Source organism: Lutra lutra, chromosome 2 (assembly GCF_902655055.1).
Source record: "Lutra lutra chromosome 2, mLutLut1.2, whole genome shotgun sequence".
Lineage (NCBI taxonomy): Eukaryota > Metazoa > Chordata > Mammalia > Carnivora > Mustelidae > Lutra > Lutra lutra.
The window spans coordinates 122,305,955-122,321,196 of NC_062279.1; the positions used below are offsets into that span (position 1 = coordinate 122,305,955).

The 15,242-nt window shown below is 40.5% G+C and overlaps 1 long non-coding RNA gene across 1 annotated transcript; it reads left to right on the forward strand.

The window, feature by feature from the left end:
• Positions 1-240: 240 nt before the first annotated feature.
• Positions 241-8,331, forward strand: LOC125093364 (uncharacterized). Its single transcript, XR_007125217.1, has 3 exons — positions 241-379; positions 5,220-5,305; positions 8,258-8,331. It is a non-coding gene; the product is annotated as an uncharacterized LOC125093364 (long non-coding RNA).
• The last annotated feature ends 6,911 nt before the right edge of the window (positions 8,332-15,242 follow it).

The window sequence follows — 15,242 nt, forward strand, 5'->3', positions numbered from 1 at the left end:
CCAAAGAAGTTTCCTATCTCTGTGGAAAACCTAGAAAAGGTTTTTATCTTCTTTTCTAGCTTTGAATTCTTTGGGGCTTGGAGAAATGTGAAAAGTTGGAAAACATGGTGTGAGGGCAATATAAAGATCATCGCTTGCCAAGATTTTGTGTTGATAAATATTTATTTCCACATCTGTTTTCTATGTGTTCCCTTTCTCTTTTCCTCCTCCCTTCAAACCCAACACACAGACAAAAGGAAGTGGAAGCTTAAACAATTAGCTGGTGACTGCAGGACATGTTTAGGAATCTGGATAATTGACTTCTAATTTCTCCATTCTTTCTACAGTTCAGTAAATTAAAAAGCATTGTTGTGATGCAGTCTCATTTATGGCAGTTAAGGTAAGAAATCTCTCTGTGCTGGTTTTTTTTTTTTTTTTTTTAAACTGCTTTTTCTTAACTGCCCCCAAAACAATTCAACATTTCCTGCTCTGCTGAAAGTATTTTCAAATGTAAATGCGGGACCTGTTTTAAGTATATTTTAATCACCACTTTTATTGGTGACTGTAATCACTGAAACATAGGCAGGCACTCACCAGCATGGGAGGGAGTTGTTTTAATATTTTTTTTTTTTAAAGATTTTTATTTATTTATTTGACAGAGAGAGATCACAAGTAGACAGAGAGGCAGGCAGAGAGAGAGAGAGAGGGAAGCAGGCTCCCCGCTGAGCAGAGAGCCCGATGCGGGGCTCGATCCCAGGACCCTGAGATCATGACCTGAGCCGAAGGCAGTGGCTCAACCCACTGAGCCACCCAGGCGCCCCTGTTTTAATATTTTTAATCAATAGTTCCTGTAAACAGACTTTGTCTTGAGGGAATGGAGTTTACAGTATTTCCTTTTTGCATTTACACAGACCTCTTAAATAGATTACAGCCACTCATCTGTAGCTAATCCTACACGTGTAGCAAAGACTTCCTCCTGGATGCCTTGGTGGAGGATGGTGCTAGAGATGATGTGACAGAACAGTTGGAGAATGATGCCAGTCAGCATTTTGAAGGGTTACTAACATTTCCAAGAAGACCTCTGAAGAGATTTCTGGCAGCCGAGGAACAATAATATGATAGAGATTGATTATTTTGAGGTTTGGAAGCTAAATACTAGCACATGGTGAATATTGAGGTTTATAGTGAAAATGAAAATTAGACCTCTGTGGAAAACCCTGTGAAGCATACCGTTAGGGGGAGAAGTTATCTGAGCAATATCAGCTTTCCTAGATTAGGAAGGATCCTGAACTGTTAGTGAATGTATTTTCCTTTTCCTTCCTTCCTCCCTTCCTCCCTCCCTTCCTTCCTTCCTTCCTTTTTCCCTCCCTCCCTCTCTCCCTCCTTCCTTTCTCCCTCCTTTCCTTTTCTCTTCTTTTCTTTTTTTTTTTTTTAACATCACACAGGTCCTGAAGATTCAAAGTCAGCCCCAATTAAGAGCCCACCAAGGAGGAGGAGCCGACTTCTGTTCTAAAGAGGCAGTTGTAAAAAGAGCAGCTCTGATGAAGGGAGGCTGTGATACCATTGTGAGGTGTTGAATGAACAGGCTTTCCTCTTTATTAGCCGTGTGGCTTTGGGCAAGTCGCTTAACCTGTCTGAGCCTCAGTTTCCTCATCAGTAAAGTAGAGGTAATAGTAGAGGTAATAATACCTACTTTGCTGTATTTTGTTATAAGCATTAGATGTTGATAGCTTAATAATAATGTCTGACAAAAAAGTCAGCCCTCGGCAAATAATACTTATTTCCCCTCCTTTTTCCCCCCCTCATTCTCTTCCTTATTTTGCACTCCATGTGTTAATATGCACTTGAGATTGGGTGTGTCACTCTACTTCTCAGAGCCTCATTTCTAATAGGGGGAGTCAATGTTTCTAGGTTCCTCCTGGTTCTGAAGTAGTGTAGTATCATGAAATATGAAAGCAAATGGTTGTGGTCGACCATCAGAAATGTTATTCAACAAAACCAGGTTTTTGTATGCTAAGATGTACAACTGTAAGACAGTGTTATGATGGTGTTTCCTTTGTTTGTTCAGAAGCATTTCCACATTGAATTTCACACAGTCTTGGAGTTTGGCCATTTTAATACTCTTAGTATGTTTCTGGTATGGTTTTGCTCTGGATGACCTTTATCACCATGGGGCTAAACAGATCCCTGAAGGCAAGAATAGATTTTTTAATCTCTTTAATCCCGGGGTCCAACAGACTGCCCAGCAGATGGTAGGTTCTCAGTCAGTGTTGTGGAATGAATAAATCCAGTTGATTTTATTTACTGACTGTCTATCCAAGCTAAGGGCCCTGTTAGAGCTTTATTGACATTATTATTATTTATTATGATATAAATCAAGTACTAACCAAGTAGCAATTTTTCTCGTCTACTTTGGAAAAGTAGACGTAAAAGGTTGTCCACTACTGAAGTTTCTTCATTGTGCTTCTCCAGTCCTCTACTTTTCTGTATCTTCTGCCCCAGGCGACTTTGATGAAATGTGTCACACCATGCTTTATGATCTGATATTTAAAAGGACTCGGCATTACAAAAAATAAATGCAAGGACTAGAGGCATTTAGAATGTATGTGTCCTATTGGCTATCCGTTCCTACAACCTGATCTCCTCCACAAAGGGTTTTGCCTCCTGGCGGGAGCTGCAGCTCAGCTGTTCTTATAGGATCCTATGTGCTTCGCGTTCTTGGCTTCCTCCAGGAGCCACAGCTAACTCTTCATTGTTTGAGGGAGATTAGCCAGCACGGTTTACGGTTACTATCTGGCTCCCTGCCTCTTGGAGATTTGACTGCTCCAGAGCATCTCTACCAAAGGATAGGGAGAGGGAAAGGAAAAAAAAAAAAAAGCTGGAACTCAAAGCAGTGCATTTTGCTACTTGGTTACAGTTCTGGTAAATGACTGGACCAGAAGTGAAGGAAATTGAAGTTGTAGGGTTTCCATCGCCATTTGGCCCATTTCCCAAAGGTTTCACTGGCCAGTGTGTTTGAGGATAGGAAGTGGCTAGGGTGTGGTTTCAGATCTGGACCTTGACTCTCTCATCAGAAAAGATCGGTTAAAGCCTATATGTCATTCCTCTGTTTGAAGAAGCGGTTGACCAGACTTTCACATATGATTATTGCTGGAACACTGCGTGTAGGGTTTTGTCTGCCAACAGTGTGGCTATGTAAGGTAGAAGGTGGCACGACGGTTACTTGTGGTTGTTTTCATCCCAAGTTCCTTGGCATTCAGGGCATGGGACAAAAGTATATAGTTTTGGTTTGGCATTCTGTGGCTATCCAGCTGGGTTATTTTCTTTCCTCCTCTTTTATGGGGTAGTTCAAGGTTTAGATTTTTTTTTTTTAACCGCAGAATCTAATTTAGTTGTGGCATTTTAAAAATTATTTTTTTGTATATGTGCCCAGAGCTTTTTAGGTTATTGGTAAACTTTAAAAAAATACCACAGTGCTTGTAAACATATATAATTTAAGAACCAGTCATGACTGAAGCCTATGATATGCTTTGGAAAATACTTACTTGGAAACAATTCTAATTAACAAGTTATTTTCTGGTTTCCTTCTTGCCTGCTTTATTAATATTAATGCTATTAGACAGATAGAATCTTTTTTCCTGCTAAGATTTTATTTTTCCCTATTCCTTTTCTTAGTTGTTATAGAATAATCAATTTTATTATAGTTAACTTTTGTGGAAAACATGTTATACTTGTGATAACAAACAACTAACATGACAGACATGAGAACAGTTGGATTCTTGAAGGTCAGAGTTTTGCAGATGTTCTTTTATAATAAGCTCAATGAAGACGAACTACAGGGGAGCCTCATAAACTACAATTTATTTATTTATTTATTTATTTTAGATTTTATTTATTTATTTGACACACAGAGATCACAAGTAGGCGTAGAGGCAGGCAGAGAGAGGCGGGGGGGGGGGGGCGGGGGGGGGGCGGGAAGCAGGCTCCCTGCTGAGGAGAAAGCCCGATGGATGCAGGGCTCGATCCCAGGACCCTGGGATCATGACCGGAGCCAAAGGCAGAAGCTTTAACCCACTGAGCCACCCAAGTGCCCCCAACTGGTTTATTTAAAAGAATCTTACAATTTAAAGAACATTTCTTCCTTAGTTACTAGCTCTATTTTTCAAAAACAATGATATTGGATAACTCGCTTGGCTATTCAGAACTATTTTGTTTTTCCTGTCATTTGAATTCCAGGTTAGGACAGTTTGATTCTTTTAGGTAGTAAAGAGACTAATGTCTGAATGAAACACTGGTCAAATATACTGCCTATTTCTAACCATGTGTTGGGCCACAGTGAACTAGAGTGGTTAGGCTGTGAAACTTTCATATTCAGAAGATATGGTGACCCAATTCTTCCTTCTGGAACACGTCAGGTTCTGGTGAAGACAAGGTTGTTCTGCTTAGGAAAGAAGAGATTGTAGATCAGTTCTACTTTGTAAGATGCACACAGTGAATCTCCTAAGTAAATGCGCCAGAATCACTGATTGCCTTTTTTCCCTTCTGGCATGGGAATTTACTTGAGGAATTGATTTAATTTATCTGGCATGGGAGTTTAGGTTAATAAAATAGTATTTATTTACCCATTTACCTCAAGGTCAATTGATGGCTCAAAACGGAATTAAGCTTATAATATTTCTTGGAGCTACTTTAGGCCATTGCCTTGGAAACTGAGAACTTCTCAAACCTTTAAGAAAGTTATATTTGATATAACCAAGCAACACAGGGCACTAGCATCATCATACTTTCTGAAATTCTTTCCTGTAACGACAAAGAGATTCAAAGTAAGTTTATTTTGTAGAGACTAAAAGTACTGTTTAAAGCATGTGTAGCAACTATTGATGATGTTGTTATGGGAATTAATGATATTCACAAGAACACAAAATATTTACAATGTGTAATTGTTTAGTATTTGTTACGTGTGAACCCAGACTCAGTCTTAAGCACGTGAGCTTCAGTAGTGCCTGGGCGGCTATGTTTCTCCTAGTAAAAGACTGTTTTCCCAAGTACTGCTTCCTTAGAAAGAGACTTTGTTGGTGATCATATGGCTATTGGATCAGAATGTGAGCCATGTTTGATATACTGTGACTACCATTCTTTTAAATGCTTCTCTGCCCAAGTTTATGTGTATCCGTGTTGAGGAAGGAGATAGCAGTAACAGGTTATCATGAGTTACAACAGACATTATCTATTTTCCACAGTGGACTATTATTATCTTGGAAGAAGAGCCGAAGGATGCTGTAGTGCTTCTAGCCTCTTCTCTTTGATCGTCTTTCTGCTCACGAAGGTTGATATTTGTTATGAGACGTCTTCTAAACTGGGAAAGGCTTAATGACCTTTCATCGTTCTCAATTCAGCTCTTTCTGTGTCACCAAGTGGCCAAGGAGCACTTTACTGTGATTTATAAAAATTTTAATTTTTAAAGTACTACTAATAATACTAAGTTAGTAGCAAGTGATTTTAGAAAAAAATACATTGGGAAAAATTTGCAGAGTATCTTTGCCAATTTAAGATTTATAAATCCACATTGCAGGTTCTCAGGGAGTGTTAAACAACATTGCATAATAGTATGTACCCCCATCTAGTTTGGAATGTTAGTGGAAGAAACTGATATTTACTGGGTACCTGCTATGAACCAGGTACCTTGCAAGGTCCTTGTATATACTGGAGTATTTGATCCTTGAAGTTGTATTACTGGATTTTTATTTTTTACTTACTTTTTATTTTTTAAAAGATTTTATTTATTTATTTGACACAGAGAGAGAACACACACACACAGCGAGAAAGGTATCACAAGCAGTGGGAGTGGGAGTGGGAGAAGCAGGCTTCCCACAGAACAGAGAGCCTGATGCAAGGCTCAATCCCAGGACCCTGGAATCATGATCTGAGCCGAAGGCAGACACTTAACCGCTGAGCCACCCAGGCACCCTGGTATTACTGAGATTTTTAAAGGTTAAACCAAATTTCCCAAGGTCAGTTAAGTAGTAAGGGCAAGCTAATCTTTTATAAAAACCCATGCCTTCCTGACTATACCACTAGTTAATTTTTCTAGAATTCCTGAGTCTTGGCTGTGAGTAAATTAGATAATATTTGTCAAATCTGTAGTATCAGATTTTGCGGATTCCCCATGAGCACAATTATAAAGCAGCATTCTACCTAACACAGATATTTGCATACCCATTACTGTCTGCCTCTCCTCTGCCAATCAGTGAACTTAGTTCTAGAATTCTTCTTTCGTGTGCTGTATTACATTGATCTTCTCCCATCTATTGCAAAGGCTAAAATGCTATTCAAGCCCTTAAACCTTATCACTGAAATAGTTAATTGGTCTCTGTTGACTCTGGTTTATGTTGAGAGATGTGGCTAAATTAATATGCTGAACCACCATCTTCATTAAGCCATCTGATGTCTCCCAGTTGCCTGAAGCTAAAACACCTAAGGATGACATTCACGGATTTATATAAACTGTCCCCAGTCTGCCTTTTCTGAATCCCCTACCACTACCACTCTATCTGGATCTAGATCCAGTGTTGCCAAATGGTCTTCCTATACTTCCACCTGTGTGTAATGCTGTTTTTCTAGCCCTTTCATTCTTTTTATTTATTTATTTATTATTATTTTTTTAAAGATTTTATTCATTTATTTGACAGACAGCACAAGTAGGCAGAGAGGCAGGCAGAGAGAGAGAGAGAGGTGGAAGCAGGCTCCCTGCTGAGCAGAGAGCCTGATGTGGGGCTCGATCCCAGGACCCCAGGATCATGACCTGAGCCAAAGGCAGAGGGTTTAACCCACTGAGCCACCCAGGCGCCCCTAGCCCTTTCATTCTTAACAAACTTGACCATTCTGAGCCCATAGCAGATCCCACTTCTTCTCTGAAAGCTGCCCCTATTAGCTCTGAGGGGGAGCAATCTTTTCCACTTAGGCCACCCCTTGCAAAACCAAGGGTTTGGCCACAACTCTTTACTGCAAGGCATTATGAAAAGAGAACAGGTTTGAGTACTGAGCCTTTTACTTACTGTCTGTGTGACCTTAGGAGGTCACTTTAAATAAGACTCAGTTTCCTTAAATATAAAATGAGTATAGGTATAACGATCCCCATTTGACCTACCATGGATGAGCTTTTTTTCTTATGACTCAGTGCCTTTAGTTGTAAAATAGAGATAATAAGAGTGTAGAACATAACATGTGTGGATTTCCTGTGTATTAATTAGGATGTCAGGTTATGTTGTAGGAAAAGTCAACCCCAAATTGTTACTGCCTTAAAACTAGAAAATTTTATGTCTTTCCCACACTACATGTCCATCTCAAGCTGGCACAACTCTCTTTTAACATTGTTCATATTCAAGGTTGCCAGAGCCTTCACTAACTGAAATAACACAGGTCACTGTGGCAAGAGGAAGGGGATGTAGTGAATCTTGTGTTAGTTCTTTTTTTTTTTTTTTTTGAGAGAGAGAGAGGGAGAGAGAAAGAGATCACGGCATGGGCACCGGAAGGGCAGAGGGAAAGAGAGAGAATCTTATCCAGCCTTCTCAGCTCAGTGAAGAGCCCAACACAGGGCTCAATCCCATGACCCTGAGATCATCACCTAAGCCTAAATCAAGAGTTGGACGCTTAGCCAGCTGAGCTGTCCAGGTGCCCCAACTGTGTGTTAGTTCTTAAAGCTTCTATTTGGTAGTGATGCCCATCACTTTGTCTCACATTTCATTAGCCAAAGCAAATCACATGGCCACAGCTAACTTCAAAGGTCTAGGGAAGAATAATCCTACCAAATGCTCAGAATACTGTAGCCCAGAAACATCAGGGAAAGGCAGTAATGATGGCCATACTGTGCTTGTGTCATTGGACAATTTTCTTACGGTAGGGTACAGATTTAAGTTTTATCTGTCCTTCTATGGCCTAGGATCCTTGGAGGCAGAGTGGGGATGTATTCTCTGCCCTCCTTTCCCTACAGTAATCAGCATAGATCCTTAGTAATGTTTTACTGAATAGGTGATTAGAATACTGCTCCAAGTGGCTTTTCTCCTGATGCTAGGGAGCAAAGTAGCTTTCAAGTCCCCAGATTTGCTTTGTACTAAGGAAAGTCTTAGGTAGAGTTTATGTAACACAAAACCAAGGCAGGGTCTCTGAAAGGACCTGCTGTCTGTTTCCCTGAACCCATATGGGAATGTGAACTATGAACCTGGTGGCATTAAGAAAAGTGTTCCGCTAAAGCTTCACCTTCACCTCTCCTTTTCTAAAGGACTGGAGTCTGAAGCTGGGATTAATTTCTGATTAGTCTTAAGCAACAAGATGTTAAATGGATCAGAAAAGGGTGAGTCTATCATATCAGACCTGTGCTTGCTCAACCTTAGGAGCACACCTGAGGTCACCTTTCTAGATCTGTAGGAAGAACTGCAGAAAAGATCTTTGGTGTTGAGAGATGAAATTTTCAGTTGAAAGTTACCTGCTGGCTCATCGGAAGTCATATGATTTGATTTTTCATTTCTAATTATATAAAACATTTATATTTGTTATAGTAAAGTTAGTAAATATAGATGGATAAAAAAGAAAAAAAAAATTAAAGGGAAAATTACCCAAATGAAAAACATCTTATTTCTAATCTTGAATTAAGGTCTTTTAAACAAAACACCATATACTCTTTCATTGCTGTAGTGAATGTTTCTTACAACGCTGATCAATTAACATACTGTGTTATAGTTTCTGTCACTACACTGTAAATTTACAGACAGTAAATTTACATCATAAGCTTGGCCTGATGTTTTCAAAGAAATTCCTTTTTATTAAACAAATTTTAAACAATACATAACAACTGTCTTTCTCTGACTTAGAATTACAAATCCCAGATGCAAGCATGGCTTTCTAAAAGTCACGAAAACAGTCTTTAAGTAAACAAAACGAAGTGGGTCACAAGTAAGCCGTTCCATGAGTCTATGGCTTGATGTGCAACAGGGATGAGAGAGGCATTACTAAAAACCAAGACGCTCTGGAAGAAATGGGCAAAGGGACTCTTGTGTTGTGGGGCTCTTGACAGAGGGCCAAAGTTGGAAAGTGAGTCACTCCTGCTGCTATCAGAGACATTCCAGGAGCCTGCAAAACTGGAGTCCACTTTCCAGGCACCTACTACCTTTGATGCATTTGATCAGAACCTCAAACGGTAAGTCAGAAGGCTGTCTGGTATGGGGAGAAGAAGGGGCCAGTGGGGGTACCCTCTGATCTGACCCCATGACACTTTTCTCCTCATGGCTGCTCTTGGATGAGCATGTCAGTGGGTAAATTGTATGATCTCTTCAGGGGACTGACTTAATTTGGACATAGCCCTACTCTGGCCGGGCCTTTTCTCTCCTACTGACCAGTGGGGAGAGTGTACTGGCTTTAACTCTTCAACTGATTTTTTTCCCCTTCCCCTCAGTTGATCTTTTTTTCTTTTCTTTCTTTCTTTCTTCCTTTTTTTTTTTTTTTTTTAATATTTTGTTTATTCATTTGAGAGAGAGCACAAGCAGTGGGAGAGGCAGAGGGAAAAGGAGAAGCAGACTCCCCGCTGAGCTGGGAGCCTCACATGGGGCTGGATCCCAGGACCTGGAGATCATGACTTGAACCAAAGGCAGATGCTTAACTATCTGAGCCACCTATGTGCCCTTCAGTTGACCTTTTAAAAAAGACATAGCTATGGCTGGGTTGGGGGAATCTAGTCTTACCAAATGGATGTCACAACTTGACAGTGAATTAATCAACATAGTAATAGGTTATTAAATGAAATTAAAATGTAAACTGGGGGCCCTGGATAATGTGACATCTTATATCCATTTAATGCACTGTATGTTGATGTCATTACTGTATTATGATCTTCACTTTATAGGCAAGGAAATTGAGGCAAGCAGAGATTGAATCTTGCCCCAAATCACATGAAAGTGATGGTTAGGTTTCCTTGTAACTCCATGTTACATGTTGAATGATCTACATTTTCTTTCTTATAAATCCAAACAATAACATTCCCTGCCTTTCCCTCATCTAGCCTCTCTCCTCCATGCCTGCTATTTTCACCTCCAAACACTTGGTTTACCTACAGCACTCTGAATGTGCTGTGGCTGGTAGCATCTGGGCTGCCTTTGGTTTTGCCTTCTCCCTTCTCAATCTCCCTTCTCTTTATTTGCTTAAATTCTGTTTTCTCAAGATAGTCTCCGTTCTGGCTCCTCCATGAAGCCTTCTCTGGGGTGTCCAGCCTGCAGAGATCTCTATTATCCAAAAAGCTCCCTTGGCATCTGTTACCCTGTGGTACTTCTTTAGTCTTTACCAAATCCCTAGTAGTGGTAGTTATCTTTGTATAAGTTTATGTGTTAAACCCTAATCTAAACTGTGAGTTCCTTCAAGGAGGAACAGCAAGCTTTGGTCAGTTCTGGGACTTTATCTCATACGTTATTATGTACCGTTTCTCCTATAGAAATATATGTACCATACTGTCTCTTTTGTAACCTCTCAATGGAATGGTCATACAGTTGATTAACATCATTATTCATATTGACATAGTCTGCTCAGGAACCAATTAGATGAGATGCTAAATTGAGAACTTGAAGCTTGGGAAATACTTATCCTCGTTTAATTTTAGTTAGTATTTCTTCAATAACTGCAAAGGATTTATAGATTTAATGACACATGCCAAGCTTCATAACCCCTGTACACTTTATTTTGTGCCATGTACTTTTAAGTGTCAGTAAATTGAAATCACAGACCAAAAAACCAAGCAAGATATACTGTTGTATTCCTCAAAGACCGGCTTCTCCTCTGGAGTTGAGCTCCTATTGAATGCTAACACTATGTCCATTTCATCAAAGCCTTCTTCAATCCTTTTTTAGAGTCAAAATAAAGATCTGGATAACACCCAACTATCTGCAACTTAATCCTGTTGATTTCAAAACACTTAGCACAAAAGGAAAATAGGGCTAAGTAACTTTAAGGCACATGCATTCTGGGTATGTTTTCTCTGAAGATACAGGGTACTAGGTCTTAAAGGACTTAAGTCTGAAGTTTGTAACTTTGATAATAAAGGATGTTTTGTGTTTCAACAGCATCTGATGTTTAAGGATTAATCTATCTCTAAATCCATCTGCAGGAGACCCAGATGTGGCATAGAGAGATGGCTTGACTGACTTTATGGCAGAGGCTGGACTTTTTCCTTAAATGGAACTCTTCAGAGACAAGAATTTTGAGCTTGGCAACATACACTGATAAAAATAAGTGAATAATTTCTACATCTCCACGTTCCTTCAGTCTGTGAAGACAGTCTTCATATTAGAGAATTGCCAAGCAGGCACATGATTACAAGAAGCTGTGAGGATTTGAATGAAGGGATGCGGGGCAGCGAGAGAGAGGAACAGAGCCCAAAGAGACAAGACAGATAGAAGACATTTTTCTGAAGAATACAGAGTTAATTTTTTTTTTTTGGTTTTCTTTCTGCAAACATACCAGTGCACAGGATAATCATAATCCCAGCAGTTTACATTTACATAATGCTTTAGCACTTGCTTCCCCGGATTTTATTCCCACTCTGTCAGAGGGTGCCTGCTTTGTGCAGAGTACTTAATCTTGAAATAAATCATTTACTGTATAAGGATTTAAACAGGTCTTTTGGATAAAAAGTGCATTACATATTTATGAGCACTGATTTCAAGAATCACTTTGAAAGAACTATTGATGTGGCTCTGTGTTAGAGATCTGAACTAAATCCCATTTGATTCATCCTTGGTTTTATTTTTTCCAGAGGTTCCAAATCATGTTTGTATATGCTTGAGGGCCCATTTCCTCTTAGAAGAAGGAAAACATTTAGGGGCAAGTCAGGAACTTAGGAACCTTCTGCCACTCTTCTCAGCGTATCAGGAAAACCAGTTTTCTGAAATTAAAATGGCAGTCTGTTTTGTGAGGCAGTAATAATGATGGTAATGATGATAATAAAATGTAGGGGTTCTAATTCAGGACAGCAGGAGAGAGGAGATTATAGTCTATTAAAACAAAGTCCTTTGATGTCTGCTGTGAGGAAGGATCCCAGAAATGGTTATTATTCACTTTTAAAATGAGTTATTGCTTGAGTGTCCCTGATTTATTTTTTTATCTAGAGGTTGTTTATAAAGGTTATTGCCATTAAACGAGTGGCTTCCTGCATAATCAGATTGCAAACATACCAGGAGAAAACAAAAGACAATTGCATGTAACCAAAATTATTTTTTGAGCTCCTCAGGAGAGAAAGAAAAAAATAGAATAAACGTTATTTGCCGATTGCCCCAGTTCAACTCCCATCGATGATTTTGCTTTTTCAAATAAAAAATGAAATTACTAGGGAAAGGCCTTTTTTAATCCCCCCTCTTTAAAAAAAAAACCAACAAAGTGGGGGAAAAACTGAAAGCAGGGGCGGTTTGCAGGGCTACTGATGCCTGAGTAGAATCGCTAACTGGTTCCTCTCTCTTTGCTGGGCTGTCTGTATTCACTGTATCACAAGCTTGAAGCCAGACCTCATTTGACGGAGCCAAAAAATGGCCCTTTTGTTGCTGTTTTTTTCCCTAGTGTCATCTCTCATGGTTGCCGGGGCAACCAGTGTGTATCCTTTCAGCATAGGTTACTGGGCCCCAGGAAGGAAGTGCTCCAGCGCTGGCCTGCTATTTTTATAGAACCGTTACATAATACAATCTATTAAAGCTTCCTCTTGGTGTTTTATTGCACAAAGGGGAAATTAAGTTTGATGACTCCTAAATGTTGGATGGAGGATGTCAGGTGACTTGGATTGTTTGGCTCAGGCCACATAGCAACAATATTCCTATATGCGATTCAAGGAGAACCGATATACAATCATGCCCTTGGCAGTGTTCGCCTGCCTGCGGATCACTGGAGGAAACTGAGCTCTCAGTTGCTCAAGGGTGTGAGTTTTGTCCAACTGCACAAAGCTCCCTCTCTGGTAGGATGACAGTGGACAATGAAACACTATTCACAGTTAAGGGCAAAGGGAATTTTAAAGGTGTAGCACGTATGCTTTTCATAGGTGGGCTGATCACTGGGAAAGAGAATTGGATGGAAAGGCAGAGGACCATGGTTCTCTTCCCAGGACTGCCACTGAAGCATTACATCGATGCTGTGCTCTCTGCTGTCCCACCGGGGTTTGGGTGGCCTCTGGGGTATTCCGCAGTGGTCCAGGAAGGGGAGCACCCGGAGAGGGAGGGCATCCGAACTGAACAGCTCTTTAGTGGGGACCACTAGAGGCCACAGAGTCTTTTTGCCTTTGCCACAAGACTCCAGGGGTCTTCTACTTGCCACGGGAACCAGTAGGGAATGCAAATTCTTAGCACCTTTGATTCCCACCTTGCTTACCAGTGGCTCAACCACCAGTCCGAATGAAAGAGGGTGCAAGTGTACAATGGGGTCAGAACGGAAATGAATCCCTTTACCCTCAGGGGAGATGTACAGCCACAAGGGACCTGAGGTTGGGCTTCCCTGCACTGGAGAGGATCTGAGCCAGGGAATCTCTCCTGTTTCTTCACAATCTCCCTTGGCTATTTTATTTCATGCCCATCACTTAAACTAAGCCTTGAGGCCCCTCCACTCTCAAATCTGCATCTCCGGCCTGCTTTTCTCTGAGGCTCACCTCACCTGTCCTGTGTTCCCAGTGCCTGCTGGAGATCTTTCTCTGGTCCTCTGACTTTATCTCCAGCTCGACATGCCCAACAGGAAACACATTCTTTTGTTTGCCCAACCCTTGACCCTTGCCGACTCCCTGGTTTCCATGAATAGCCAAATTCAGAGAATGCTAAACGTTGCTGATCATCTGGCCGAATCTTTCCATTTTGGAGATGAAGAAGATGAGGCTGAACAGGTTAAGTGATCTGTTCAAGGTCATCCAGAGAACTGAGAACAGAAGGAAGACCTCTTTATGACTCCATTCTCTTTAAGACTCCATTCCACCAGATTTGACGTCTGTAAGAATTTTGAGCTCTCCTCTCTCACCCAGTCTTATTAAACCGTCTTTCTTGATCTCATAATCTAATCTGTCCTGTTTCCACTCCCGCCATAATAATTGAGGTCATATTTGCATCAAAACTGGACTGTTTTAATTTCTGGATTGGTTGCTGCCTTCAACCTCTACCCTTTGAGTCAATATTGCATTTTGCCTCTGAAATAATCTCACAACTTAATCACATCACTTTATTAAATTGCAAATGATTTTGATTGTTTCTAATATACTGAAGTCTGAATAATCTGGCCCTCCCACCCCCAGCTGGCCTCTCTAGCTTCATCATCCATCCCAATCATCAGCCCTCTGTTTGGCAAGGTTTACTTTACGTGCCATTCTTTCTTGGTAGATCAGAGATTCACAGACTGTTTTCCTTTTTTTTAATGCTTTTGCTTCAGATAGGATGATTTCTGATGAAATATCCCCAGTTCTATTCTCTAGGGTTCCCAGAAAATAAAAAATGATATGGATAGAATAGTAAGGAATATTTCGTGCCAACCTTCAGTCACTCATTCAGAGCGGTTCATTGAGTATTGACATTACGCGCAAGCAGCAACGAGAAAGATACGTCCCCTGCTGTGTTGGAGTTTATTAAGTGCAGAAGGCAGGCATTACATAAAAATTACATAGCCATTAAATATATGATTACACAGAGAACTAATTTATCACAAATGTCTTAAGGGCTATGAAACATAAGGGCATGAGAGCAAATAATGGGGAGTGGGGGTGAGGGCAGCAGGAGGATGGGATTTAATACAGACTGGGAATTCAGAGAAGAATTTCCTGAGGAAGCGACATTTACACCAAAACAAGAAAAACAAGATAGGGTTGGAGAGGCAAAGGGAGTGGGTAAGGGTGGAGGAAAGTCCTATCTAGGCTGAGGGAACAGAGTGTTGAAAGCCTCCAGGAAGCAGGGGTCTGGAAGTTTGGCAGCAACCGAGAGAAGGCTGTGATGCTCAGTCCCGAGACTGGGGGAAGGGCATGGGGAGCAAGTTCAAGTGTGTATACAAAAGCTTAAAAAAAAAATCCCCTACGACAGCACCCCATCTCTTTGCAGGCTTTACAAGCTGTAAGTCAGGTTCTTTTGATTTTAGGGGAACCCTTTCATCTGGTAAAATTCCCTCTCTGAGAAGTACACAAATAATTGTATATCAAAAATAGTGTTTCTTTTCTTTGTTTTAAAGATGTAATGAGTTAGTGGACTGGGGATTGGGTTTGAGCTTTCCTCAAACCA